The following is a 13,344-nucleotide window of genomic DNA, read 5'->3' as shown; positions in this document are numbered from 1 at the left end:
CTTCATTCTCTATCACTCACTATTTCTTTTAAGACATCTCTTAAAGCCTGCTCTTTCACTACACATCAGGTCACTCTCATATGATATTTTGTTTTCTTGTGGCCCCATGTCAAATTTTGTCTGACTATGCTCCAGTGAAACACCTCAGGATGTTTTGTTACCATAAATAATACACATGACACTTTACTCAGTGGTACAAATATTGATTAATCAATGAACAACTTACTGAGGAAAGTGTCATGTGTATTATTTTCATATTCATGTAGGAAGTTAAACATTCTGTATTCAAGTGAAAACTATTGTACAACGGCTATTTTTGACAACATATTATTTCAAACCAACTTGATTGGCATCTTACAGCTCTAGTGGCCTTCTCTGCTGCTTGAGAAGACCAAACCCAATTGATCTCATGTCAATTAAGAGTAACTGTAACCAGTTTCTACAACACTAGAATATGACCAGACACACACATAAGATTTGGGCTGTGGGAATAAGAAGTATCTTACCGGAAAAATATCTGATGAATTGTTAAAAATTAAACTGATTTTTCAGGTCATTTGCATTTCAGACCTGGCATGTTACTTTATACATCTGATTTCGCAAAGGAAATTTATTTTGTTTCTTCAGATTAATTATGGATTCACAGTTTCAAAGTGGTAAAGGTTCATAGATCATAGAATCCCTATAATGTGGAAACAGGCCACTTGAGCCTTCGAGTTCAAACTGACCCTCCAAACAGCATCCCACCCAGACCCATCCACCTAACCTATCCCTATAGCCGTGCAAATCCCACAGCTAATGCACACATCTGTGGATACGATGGGCAATTTAGTATGGCCAATCCACCTAACCTGCACATCTTTGGACCGAGGGAGGAAACCAGAGTACCCGAAGGAAAACCATGTAGATATGGGGAGAACGTGCAAACTCCACAGATCTGGAACCGAAGCCAGGTCCCTGGCACTGTGAGGCAGCAGTACTAACCACTGAGCCACTGTGACACCCCCACAAAGGGAAACTGAGGACCTGAGGTCTCAGCTATGTTTCTGGTGTTCTGCACATCGCACACACTTCTTCTTAACATTAAGTTGGAAACAACTGAAGAAAAAAAGGCTCATCTATTATTTAATGTAGAACATGATGCAGCTGAGGGACATGCAACTCATTTAAACCTAAGCAAGAACAGTAATAAAAAGCAAATTGTAATTTGGCTTCAAGAGCTGGGAACTATGCATCTTATTTACTACAATATTTGGAAATTGGCAAAGGCTGCAGAGATGACGTATGAGTGTTGGACAACAGAGAGTTTAGACTCAAATCAATAGTATTTGTTGCACACAGCAAATGCGTAGCATTAGTCTCCTCTCCATTTACCTCAGTGTTAAAGCGGACTGATGATTAGCTTGAGGGAGGATCCTTGGAGCACTGTTTTGTAACACAAGCACAGAGTCAGGCCTCCATGAGCTATTGTTCATAATCAGTTTAGTAAAATATAGATCAAGTGAAAATAAGTCAAAGTATTCACAATTAATGTTTAACTATTTAAGAAGTTTCATTTCTAAGATTAACATGAAACTTGCAATGAGCACAAAGTCACATAAATCTGGCAATATGCAAGAACTGTTGAAATTATCACATGCCTATTTCACAAGAAGAAAATAACTCAGAGCACGGATCTGGGCCCGAAACATCAGCTTTTGTGCTCCTAAGATGCTGCTTGGCCTGCCGTGTTCATCCAGCTCCACACTTTGTTATCTCAGAGCAGGGGTATGCTGTTTGGCCCTTCAAGCCTTCTTCACTGTTCAATTACATCATAGCTGATCCAACTGTGGCTTCAAACATATTTTCTCCTTTGTCTCCTCATTAGCATTGCCTCCCTATGTAACCTGGTCCTGATGCAACAATGCTCTCTAATCTACAGAATAATAGTTTTCCTACAGAAGAAATTCCTCCTCACCTCGGTTTAAACAGTGATCCTTAATTTTTACACCGTGTTCCTTATTTCTAGACTTCTCTGCCAACAGTAACCTCTTCTCATTTATCTGTGAGGTCTTTGCTGAGGGGGCCTACATCTGTCCTCATTCATTGGTTTATATGTAAGTAACATATTGCTTTTCTATTCTTCCCGTCAGAATGGAAAAGTTCACATTTTCCCATAATATACTCTGCCAAATTTTTGGCACTTGACCTATCTACATCCTGTTACAAACTCATTATGTCCTCTTCGCAACTTGATTTCTTACATATCTTTGTGTCATAGGTAAACTTAACAACCTTACATTGGGTCCCCTCACCTGTGTCATTGATAAGGATTGTTGAGGTCAAAGATTAGATCCAAGTGTCAGTTCACTTGTAACTGATTACCCAACTCAAAAATGACCCAATGGTCCTTATTTTACATTTCCTGTTGGATGACAAATCTTCTATCCATGCTAATTTATTACATCTAGAATCTTCAGAAGATCTTCCAATCTTCAGAGTCTCAGTATCATGAATAGGTATACATGGGAAATTATATGGATCATTCATATTGCACTCAGTCAGAGATGGTGCATTTCTCCAATCCAATTGTTGCTGTCAATCCTCAGTCTTCAAATGGTCAACATCCAGGCTTGTGTATATAAGCAGCAAGTAACATTTGAACCACCCAAGTACCCAGGCAATCACCATTTCACTAAGGTTTTGGAGTAGATTTGTAGCTCAGGTTGTGGGTGTTGAGCTTGGTACCCAGGCGGGAAAACACACCGACAGCTTCATTGGAGGCTGCAGTGAGGATGTTACCCAGCATGGTAACGAAATATCCGCAAAACAAGTAACTAGCTCGGCAAGCCAAACAACCTCAATGGCCATTTCAAACAAGAGAGTATATAGTTTTCTGGTGTATGTGCTATCCTTGTTATGAAATTATCAGTAAGTTCCTCTTCAAGCCACATCATTCTGCTTTGGAAATATATCCTCCATTCCATCATTGTTACTGGGTTGAGATCACAGAACTCCTAGATCCGGATTTTGATGATTTGAGGTGGCTCACCACCACTTTTGAAGGCAATTAATAATGGGCAATAAATGTTGAGCTAGCCAGCAATACCCATATCCCATCAAGGAACTGAAAAATAAATTCTCACATTCTCCTACCTTCCTGCCAACTCCTCATTTTTCCAGCCCCAGTTCCACTCCTCCAGCTCCTTATCCATCCATTGTCAAACTCCACTCCCTGTCCCTCACTTTTAAATTTACCAAAACTTGGGCAACAATCTCAAGTCCACTGTTATCACAAAAGTTTACTGACATGAAATGTTTATTCTGTTTCTTGCTAAATATTCAAGAATTTTCTGTTTCGATTTCAAATTCACAGCACCCATAGCAATTTGCTTGTGTCTAGTCATATGAGGCCATTCAATTTAAATTCACTAAGGACAAATCAGACAATTCTCATGTTAGTGAGAAACCAGGAACCCAAAGTACGGTGAACATTTTTCAAATATAATTCCAAATGTGTTTTCTTAGAGGGCTGATGCAGCTAAAAAATGAATGTAAATCGAGTGGTTGCCTGGGGAGAGATACCGACAAAATTTCATACCTACAGATGCTTAGGGAACATCAAACAACAAATGTAATTAAAGACTGTGATTTCTTGTGATCATAAAAATAAGGAGAGTCTGGCAACCAATGCTGGAACAATGATAATTGAATTCCACATTAAATCAGTGTTGGTGCCAGAGTTATTTGCAATCTACAGCAATGAAATGGATATAAAGGCTGGCTGTATGGTAGATAAATTTATTGATAATAGCTGCACAGGTAGGCAAGTAAAGAGGAGAAAGAGAGTCTGCAAAGTGTAAATGAGTGAATGAAAATTTGGTAGAACTATGAGTGTAATGTGGGAATATGTCTACTTTGACTGAAAGAATAGAAAGGCAGCATATTATTTTGATACAGACACTTTGCAGAACTCTGAGATACAGAGAGATCTGGGGATGCTAGTGCATGAATAACAAAATGTGAATTTTCAGGCACAGCCAATGATTGGGAAGACATTTAACACGTTCTACTGTCCCATCCAAAACTGTGCTGCCCAGACAGTTAATTACCTAAATGCTGATTTGCCCATCACTTGTGTGTTTGCTGTCCAACACTGGCTCTCAGTTAAAAACAACACCAGAACTTCAAAATTCTTATCCTGGTTTCCAAATCTCTCCTATAGCCTCACCTTGCCTTGAGTCTAGTTGTAATCTGAAATAAAGTAATTGCACTCCTGCAATTCTGACTTCTTCAGCATTCAATAAGTAAACTGCTCTTAGGGAAGCAGCACAGACAGATAGGAAAGTATGTTGTGAAGTGGACATAAGGAGGATGCAGATAGATAGATAGTCATAGAGCATGGAAGCAGTCTGTTTGGTTCAATTCACCCTTGCCAACCAAATTTCCAAAACTAATCTAGTATCATTTAACTGGGTTTAGCCCATATCCCTCTAAACTTTTCCTATTCACATACAACAGTTAAAAGACATTTGGACAGGTAACTGTACCTGCATCTACCACATCCTCTGGCAGTTCATTCTATACATGAACCACCTACTGTGTGAAAAGGTTGCCCCTCAGGTCTCTTAAATCTTTTCCGACTCATCCTAAAATTATGCCCTCTAGTTTTGAACTCCCCCATCCTAGGGAAAACACCGTTGATATTCACCTTATCTGTGCCCCTCGTGATTTTATAAACCTTTATAAGGTCAACGGTCTACCTCCTACCCTCCAGTGAAAAGTCCCAGCCTATCCAGCTTCTCCTTATAACTCAAACCCTCAAGTCTCAGTAACATCCTTGTAAATGTTTTCTGCGTCCTCTCCAATTTAATAACACCCAGACAGGCATAGATGTAGTGTAAAGTGGTAAATTGTGAAGTTGTTCAAATTGACAGGAAGAGTAAAATCAAATACTTCAACAAAAAGTGACAGCAGAATTACAAAGTACAGAAGGATGTAGTTGTTCTATTGCATGAGTCACAAAATCTTAATATACAAGTGCAGCAAGTTATTAAGAAAACTAATGGAATGCTACCCTTCATTAAAAGAGAAATTGAACATAAAGTAAGGGTGTTAGGCTTTGGTTGTATAGTGCATTGGTAATTCCACATCTCAAACATTGTGCGCAGTTTTCATTTTCTTATTTAAGGAAGAATGTAAATACATTGGAGGCAGTTCAGGTAAGGTTTACTAGATTGATACCCAGAATAAGCAAGTTGTCTTATGAGGAAAGATTGGATAGACTGGCTCACCTTCACTGGCATTTAGAAGTGTGGTGGGTGTCGATAAGATCCTGAACGGTCATTGACAAGTTGAATGTGAAAAGGCTGGTTCCTCCTGCGTGAGAGGGTCCAGAGCTAAGGGACCCTCATTAAAAATTAGGGGTCATCCTAATTAAGACAGAGGTGAGGACAGATTTATTCTCTTCGAGGTTTGAGCAACTTTAGAGCTCTCTGCTTCAGAACACAGCGGAGGATAGATTATCAAGTACATTTAAGGCCAACAAAGCCAGATTCTGGTTGGCAAGGCTTGGGTAGTTAGGATGCAAACTTCAAAGTGCAAACAGATACATCATTGTCTTATGGCACAGGAGATTCGAGGGACCAAATGACCTTCTTCTACAGTCATGTCTCACTGAGACAATGCGCTGAAAATCAGGACCCCCTACTCCACCATGAATGTGAACATTTGATAAAACTACTGAATTTCTCAATTCTACCTAACTGTCTATTTCAGGTTAAAGAAATATAAAAACCAGTTTCTTCCTAGTAAACAAAAAAAATTGTAGTCAAACAGTTTTGTTTTAAATACAGGTTGAATTGCTAGTCTATAACTGAAACTCAGGCCTTAAAATTCCAGTTACAAAGAGAAAACCAACAAATGTTATAAGAGTGTTTGACTTACGAAGAGAAATTGAACAGTTTAGGCCTATAGTAATCTACACAGAAGCATGAGAGGGGATCTAATTGAGGTACATAGGGTACCAAAAGGGATTAACAAAGTAGACAATAGAAAAAATGATTCATCATGTTGGGCAATCTAGAATGAAAGGTCATAGTTTTAAGATAAGAGGTAGCAGATTTCTCTCAAAGTGTCATGAATCTGTAGAATCCATTTGAGCAGGAGATAGGCAGATTTTTAATTAATAATTAGTTGAAGGGTGATGGAGAATAGGCAGGGCCATAGAGTTGAGGCGGAGATGAGGTCAGCAATGATCGTATGAAGCAGCAGAACAGGGTCCAACAACTGAATTGTCTACTCCTGTTCCTAATTCTTAAGCTCTAAATGTCATGGGTAGAGAAGGAGAAAAAAGTCAGATAATCATAGTTCTGCCACCAGTCTGGATGGCAAATATTTGTTGTTTTATTTCAACTTTCTTTCAACTCCTTCTGATTTTTTCCTCATGACGTAGGGTATGGTCAGTCTTTCATTCAGTGGCTGAGGACTGACCGGTCAGTGCCTCTGGAGGTAGTTATTCCTTTTTCCTTTCAATAGGGGATTCACAGAAAGAATAACTGACAGAGAAATGGGAGGAGAATAGCTATATACTTGCAATTTTCTTTTTAAATTGTCCACACAGGTGGACGGAGCGAGATGGATACTTTCTCTTCACAATCTACATGTTTCTGTTATACTGCCTACACCCAGGACTGTAGCCCTTGTCCAGGAACCAATCAAGTGGCTGCTGCACCCTCCTGAACCTATAATAACTGGCCCCGTTGAAAGACAATCAAAAGACTGTCTCTGGGCAAAGTTGCTCTGAACACACACACACAGAATGCCCATTCTATCGAGAATGCTCCTTCACTGCTTAAATGAAGCAAAACTGTAGACAACAATTTACTACAATGTGTTCCACTAGCTTAGTTTTAAAAGTACAGACATCTTGTCACACCGTTTTCTTGGTTGAAAGTAGTACTTTCTCTCATTTTTAGCTCACAGTCCAGAAAATAAAGGGGCCTTTACACTGTTCTTAATACGTGTGTTCATTGAATTGGCCAATTCGCTTTGATCTGTGTGTGTTTATTCTATTGATCATTGTGCCTTCAGTTGCCAAGGTTCTAAACTCAGGCCATGCTCCCTTAAATCTCTCTGCCTCTTTTATGATGTTCTTTAAAGTGCAGTTCATGGATTGAATTCAGGTTCATTATCTTCTTACATGGTTAAGAATTCAAAATTGTTTGATAATGTTCATGTGAAGTATGTCGGGATGTTTTAACACATCACGAATGCTATATAATGACTGAATGAATGAATTAGCTTTAATGTGTAATCAAATAAGCACAATGAAATGTCTGTAAGTTGTTATATTGGAGTCTTAATTCCTTGCTGAGGGATCCTGCTATTTTCCTAATTTTTTCTTAGGAGAGCCCCTAATCCGAGTTTCAAGGCAGTTTTATTATAGCGCTTAATTTTTTAAAATATCTCTGAATGCACCATGTACAAATAATTGTAAATTTGCTACACGATCATGAGCTACCGTGGTAGGTTGCTTTTAATGTAACATTTAGACTATATGCCAACATTTAGAGGATGGAAAGTAACCCAAGATTCCTACAACAGTAACAAAGGTCATTTAGGAAATGGAGATTGTGGCAAATAATACTGATCGGTAACTGGGTATAAGGGCAAATGTGAAACTAATGGGTATAATGCAAATGTGAAACTAACAGTTAAAGTGACAAATTTTACTGCTAGTCATGCTTCTCATTGGTTCAATAGAGATATTGTATGATAAAAATGATAAGACATTATTTCCAGTAATCTGTCAAGTTCAAAATACTGTGACATTTGTCTTTGGGTGTAGTGTGGAACAGATGATAGAAGATCAGTCATCCATTTTACAACAATTTCAATATTCTTTTCGATGAATTTCACTGTACATTTTCACTCAATATGGATTTCACCTCCCTTCTTCCTAATATCTTTGGCACAACTCATTTCGCAGCCTAACGCGACTATAAGAAATGAAGGGCCACCAATTGGTCTAATTTGTTATTAATTGGTGATTTCATGTGAAATAAGACCAAGAGCACTTCCATTCCTTCACTAGTCGAAACAAAGGCATTACTTCCCTTCCCCCAATAAAGCATACTTATTCCAAATTGACAAATGTGGAAAGTACCAAACTATTCTAAAAATTCAAATTAGCTAGTTTCAGCCACCATCTGCTCCCCTGAAGCAAAACATTACAGTTGAGATTAAAGATTATGATACAAAAATCTCCAATAACAGGAATATTTCTGCATAAAATACTTTTGGTGCAAAATGCTAGAAAACATTTTCAGGCAAGTTTGATTCCAGGATACTTTTGTTTTAGCTCAATTTTTTTCTCCCACCAATGAAATGGACCAGGTTCCTTTTGCTTGGCTGCAGCCTGCAAAATACAATATCCACACGTCTCATACTTCATGGGTCCTGATTACATTTTTCTTATCTCTCATGAACCTGTTCAGCATTATTGCTCATTCAAGCCAGAAAAGGATGGGTCCTGCATCATTTATTAGAATTTAGTTTAATATCAATAACAATCTGAGCTCGCTATCACTAAAGTATGTCAGAATTTGCTTTGTAAACTTTACCCCATAATTGAAAGTTGTCTGACAATCAAAGATGAGAAATCAGAGATTTACTCAGTCCCCCTCACTTCGCCTGTGGATTTCAAATATTTTGCCCATTTTGAGACAAAGGCTGAATGTGATGTGGAAGGGAGAGGTCGTGACTGAATCCAAATAGAGTGTCAGTGAGATTATTTATAAGGGCCAATTAATAAAATTGCCGACAATCCGGTGGATTGTTTCTGATAACATGGCATAAGCCAAAAGGACAATAATTGACTATGTTGAATTTGTCCTATTTTTCCCCCACAGACAAGACACACCTAGGAAAATTTATCTGTCCCAGTTTGCGGGGTTGATGCCTGGGCTTTCACCATTCTGGAACAACCTGACTTGGAAGCATGGCTGGTAATCGAACACATCTTTTCTTTGGAGAAAGTGGACTAAATTCTGTGGAGTATTTTGTGCATTTATGTTTTTATTTCTGCATTTGCATGATCTGCTGAATTAGGATATTTTATCTTTTAAAGATGGAAGATCTGGTGGTAAGTTAAAAGAGTGAATTTACTGCTATACAATATTTTTGGAATTTAGTGGCACCATATATCATCGAGGACAACTGTGACTACTTTTATGAGATCTGTAATCTGATATTTGACCTTCCCTGCATTATTACACCAGAAGAGGGGATGCTCAGTGATGGTGGAATAACATTCAGCACCATTCACATCTCCTCAGATCCTAAGTGGTCCATGCCCAAATGTAGCAAGATATGGAAAATACTCAGGTTTAGGCTGACAAGCAGCAAGTGACAATTTGTGCCACAAAGTGGAAGGCAATCACCATCTCCAACAAGGGAGAATGTAATTATTGCCCCTTATAATTCAACACTCAACATAAAATATCATTACTGAAAAGCCCACTATCAATAATCTGGGGATTATTATTACCCAGAAACTGAACTGGACTAGCCCCTGTACTACACATGCAATTAATAATTCAGTTCCCACCACCCCAAATTCTGTCCACCATCCACAAGGCACAAGCCAGAAGCAAAGTGATAAACTACACAGCTGCATGGTTGCTGAAAAGCTCAGGGTACACCAATCGGCAGGCCTATGAATGACTTCCACTTGGCACTATCCAGGACAAAGTAGCCCATTTGATGCGCACCACTTCCACAAATATTCACTCACACTACTATTCAGTGGTAGCAGTGTGTGGATGCACTGAAGGAATTCACCCAGGAATTAATTACACAGAACCTTCCAAACCCATGATTACTACCATTTAGAAGAACAAGGGCAGCAAATACATTAGGAATACCAACACCTGCAAGTTTCCCTCCACGCCACTCCCCATCCTGACATGGAAATATATTGCTGTTTATTCACTGTCACTGGGTCAAATTTCTGGAAGTACATTACAACAGCATTGTGGGTCTACCTATATCATGTGAACTGTGGCAGTTCAAGTAGACAGCTCAATGCTATCTTCTCAAGGTAAACTAAGGATGGGCCATAGACAAACACTGGCCCAGATACCATCGTTTACATCCTATGAATGAGAAGAAAAAGCTGCTTTTTTGACTTTTAGTAATATTCCTCTGACTGTGTTGGCATACATAAACCACATGCTTCTCAGTTTTTTTCCATGATCTTTCATTATTTGAGATAACATTACACCTAACCCCTGTGGTGAGGCATCACGCAGAAAAGCCAATTGTTCCTTGGGCATATCAAAGAGCATTACTAGCCAGTACTTACTGCACACACCTTCTGACATTCTACACAACATTCTCAACCTATTCTATCTTTGAATAGTTGATACGTAGAGCCGGTGTATTGGTATAGTCTTTGGGTTTAAAATCCTCTCAACCTTCTCTTGCTTTGATTGGATACCTTCACCAAGCATTTGGTGACCAAGGTATATCACACATACCAATACAGAGGAATGCTTATGTATTATTTGTTTTGATGACATGTTCAAGGTCAGTCTAGGATTTTGTTCAATTTTCCAATAAGCACTTTTTCTATCTTTATATTTCTAATGAGTAAGTTATCTAAGAAGCAACTCACATCTTTTATCACTTAGTATCTAATCCTTGAAAAATGGAAGACTGGATGATGGTCCTTGATGAATAACCTTTTATATTTGTACAGCACTTTGTGAATGAAAAGTAGTTTCATGCTCTTGTCAATTAATTCTAATTCCAAATAGGCATTTGACAATTTTATCTAACTGTTAACAACATTTCCATTACCTAAATTTTAAAAGAAACCTTCAGAAATAGGTGGGAGTATACACAACATTCCCTGTAATTTTTCTTACTGCAGCATGGATCTTTCATTGAATCGATACCACCCCTTCAAAGAGCTCCCTGTCCAGACCCACCCCCTATCCTATCCCTGTAACCCTGCATTTCCCACAGCTAATCCACCTAGCCTGCACATCCTTGGATATGATGGACAACTTAGCATGGCCAATCCACCTAACCTGCTCATCTTTGGACTGTGTGAGACAACCAGAGCACCCAAAGGGATCCCATGCAGAAATGAGGATGATATGCAAATTCCACACAAACAGTTGGCCAAGGCTGGAATTGAGTTTATCATCCTCACAAATTCAAACAGACTAGTCTGTTTTTTGAGCTACTACAATAATGCAACACATTCACAGCAATTCACTTTTTCAACAGTCCCATTCTTTGTAATATATCTAAATCTTTACAAACTAATTCAAATTTTGAACTAGGGATTGACCCAGTATTCTGCAATATTGGTTGTTTGTTGTCTTCATCTAGACTTCAGTTTCATGATACCCAATTTTATGGCAGAATGTTTTTTGCGCAAAGATCACCTTTTGCTCTCCTAGCACTTCTGCAATGGCAATGTACATTGAACCAATTGAAAAAACTCAGCCCAATCCAACTGCATTTTCACAGTCAATTTCTTCACATTTTAGAAACTTCTGTTCCCTTCTTCTACTACAAATGTCAAGTATTAGGATGTATTATCATATTCCATATAACATTAAATTTACCTAATGCTGGGATATTGTAATTGAAATCACTAGCAAAGTTGTTCTGAAACTGACTAAAAGAAATATGATTCAGGGATTTCTTGTACTCTGTTTCTAAGATAACATGACGTGCTGGTGCTGGTGTTGGACTGGGGTGGACAAAGTCAGAAGTCACACAACACCAGGTTATTGTCCGAGATAATAAAATGTGAGGCTGGATGAACACAGCAGGCCAAGCAGCATCTCAGGAGCACAAAAGCTGACGTTTCGGGCCTAGACCCTTCATCAGAGAGGGGGATGGGGAGAGGGAACTGGAATAAATAGGGAGAGAGGGGGAGGCGGACCGAAGATGGAGAGTAAAGAAGATAGGTGGAGAGAGTGTAGGTGGGGAGGTAGGGAGGGGATAGGTCAGTCCAGGGAAGACGGACAGGTCAAGGAGGTGGGATGAGGTTAGTAGGTAGCTGGGGGTGCGGCTTGGGGTAGGAGGAAGGGATGGGGGAGAGGAAGAACAGGTTAGGGAGGCAGAGACAGGTTGGACTGGTTTTGGGATGCAGTGGGTGGGGGGCAAGAGCTGGGCTGGTTGTGTGGTGCAGTGGGGGGAGGGGACGAACTGGGCTGGTTTAGGGATGCAGTAGGGGAAGGGGAGATTTTGAAACTGGTGAAGTCCACAATGTTTCAAAATCTCCCCTTCCCCTACTGCATCCCTAAACCAGCCCAGTTCGTCCCCTCCCCCCACTGCACCACACAACCAGCCCAGCTCTTCCCCCCCACCCACTGCATCCCAAAACCAGTCCGACCTGTCTCTGCCTCCCTAACCTGTTCTTCCTCTCACCCATCCCTTCCTCCTACCCCAAGCCGCACCCCCAGCTACCTACTAACCTCATCCCACCTCCTTGACCTGTCCGTCTTTCCTGGACTGACCTATCCCCTCCCTACCTCCCCACCTACACTCTCTCCACCTATCTTCTTTACTTTCCATCTTCGGTCCGCCTCCCCCTCTCTCCCTATTTATTCCAGTTCCCTCTCCCCATTCCCCTCTCTGATGAAGGGTCTAGGCCCGATACGTCAGCTTTTGTGCTCCTGAGATGCTGCTTGGCCTGCTGTGTTCATCCAGCCTCACATTTTATTATCTTGGAATTCTCCAGCATCTGCAGTTCCCATTATCTCTGATACCAGGTTATTGTCCAACAGGTTTATTTGGAATCACATAGGGTTTTGGAGCATAGCCCCCCCAGTCAGGTGTATGGATAAACTGTGTCATGTGACTTCTGACCCTGAGATAGCAGACATTGTTGCAGCTCTTTAAATGATGAAAGAAAACTGTATTTCTATTGTGGAAGTTGACATTTTTATTCATCCTATTACTGTCATCTGCCATGAGCTGTTTCTTTAATTTTGGAGTAGTACTTTTGACCTTCCTGCTTCCAGAGACAAATAAAGGAGTTGCTGATGAGAACATGGGTTGGGGGCAATAATGCAATACAGTACCAATGAGATGTGAATTGTTGAAAATGGAGTAACTGAAGTACAAACAGGACCTAGAAGTCTGGGTAGTAGGTAACAAGTATAGAGAAGGGTGTTCATGTTCTGAAATTGTTAAACACAATGTTGCGTCCTGAATGCTGTAAGGTACCTAGCTGATAGATGAGGTGTTATTCCTCTAGCTTGTACTGACCCTTGCTGGAGCACTGCAACAGGCCTGAGACAGAAATATTGGCATGGGAACACAGCCGTGTGTTGAAGT

The sequence above is a fragment of the Stegostoma tigrinum genome, unplaced genomic scaffold (genome assembly GCF_030684315.1).
Source record: "Stegostoma tigrinum isolate sSteTig4 unplaced genomic scaffold, sSteTig4.hap1 scaffold_612, whole genome shotgun sequence".
Classification (NCBI taxonomy): domain Eukaryota; kingdom Metazoa; phylum Chordata; class Chondrichthyes; order Orectolobiformes; family Stegostomatidae; genus Stegostoma; species Stegostoma tigrinum.
The sequence above is the reverse complement of the archived record's forward strand: the minus strand, read 5'-3'. Positions refer to the sequence as shown.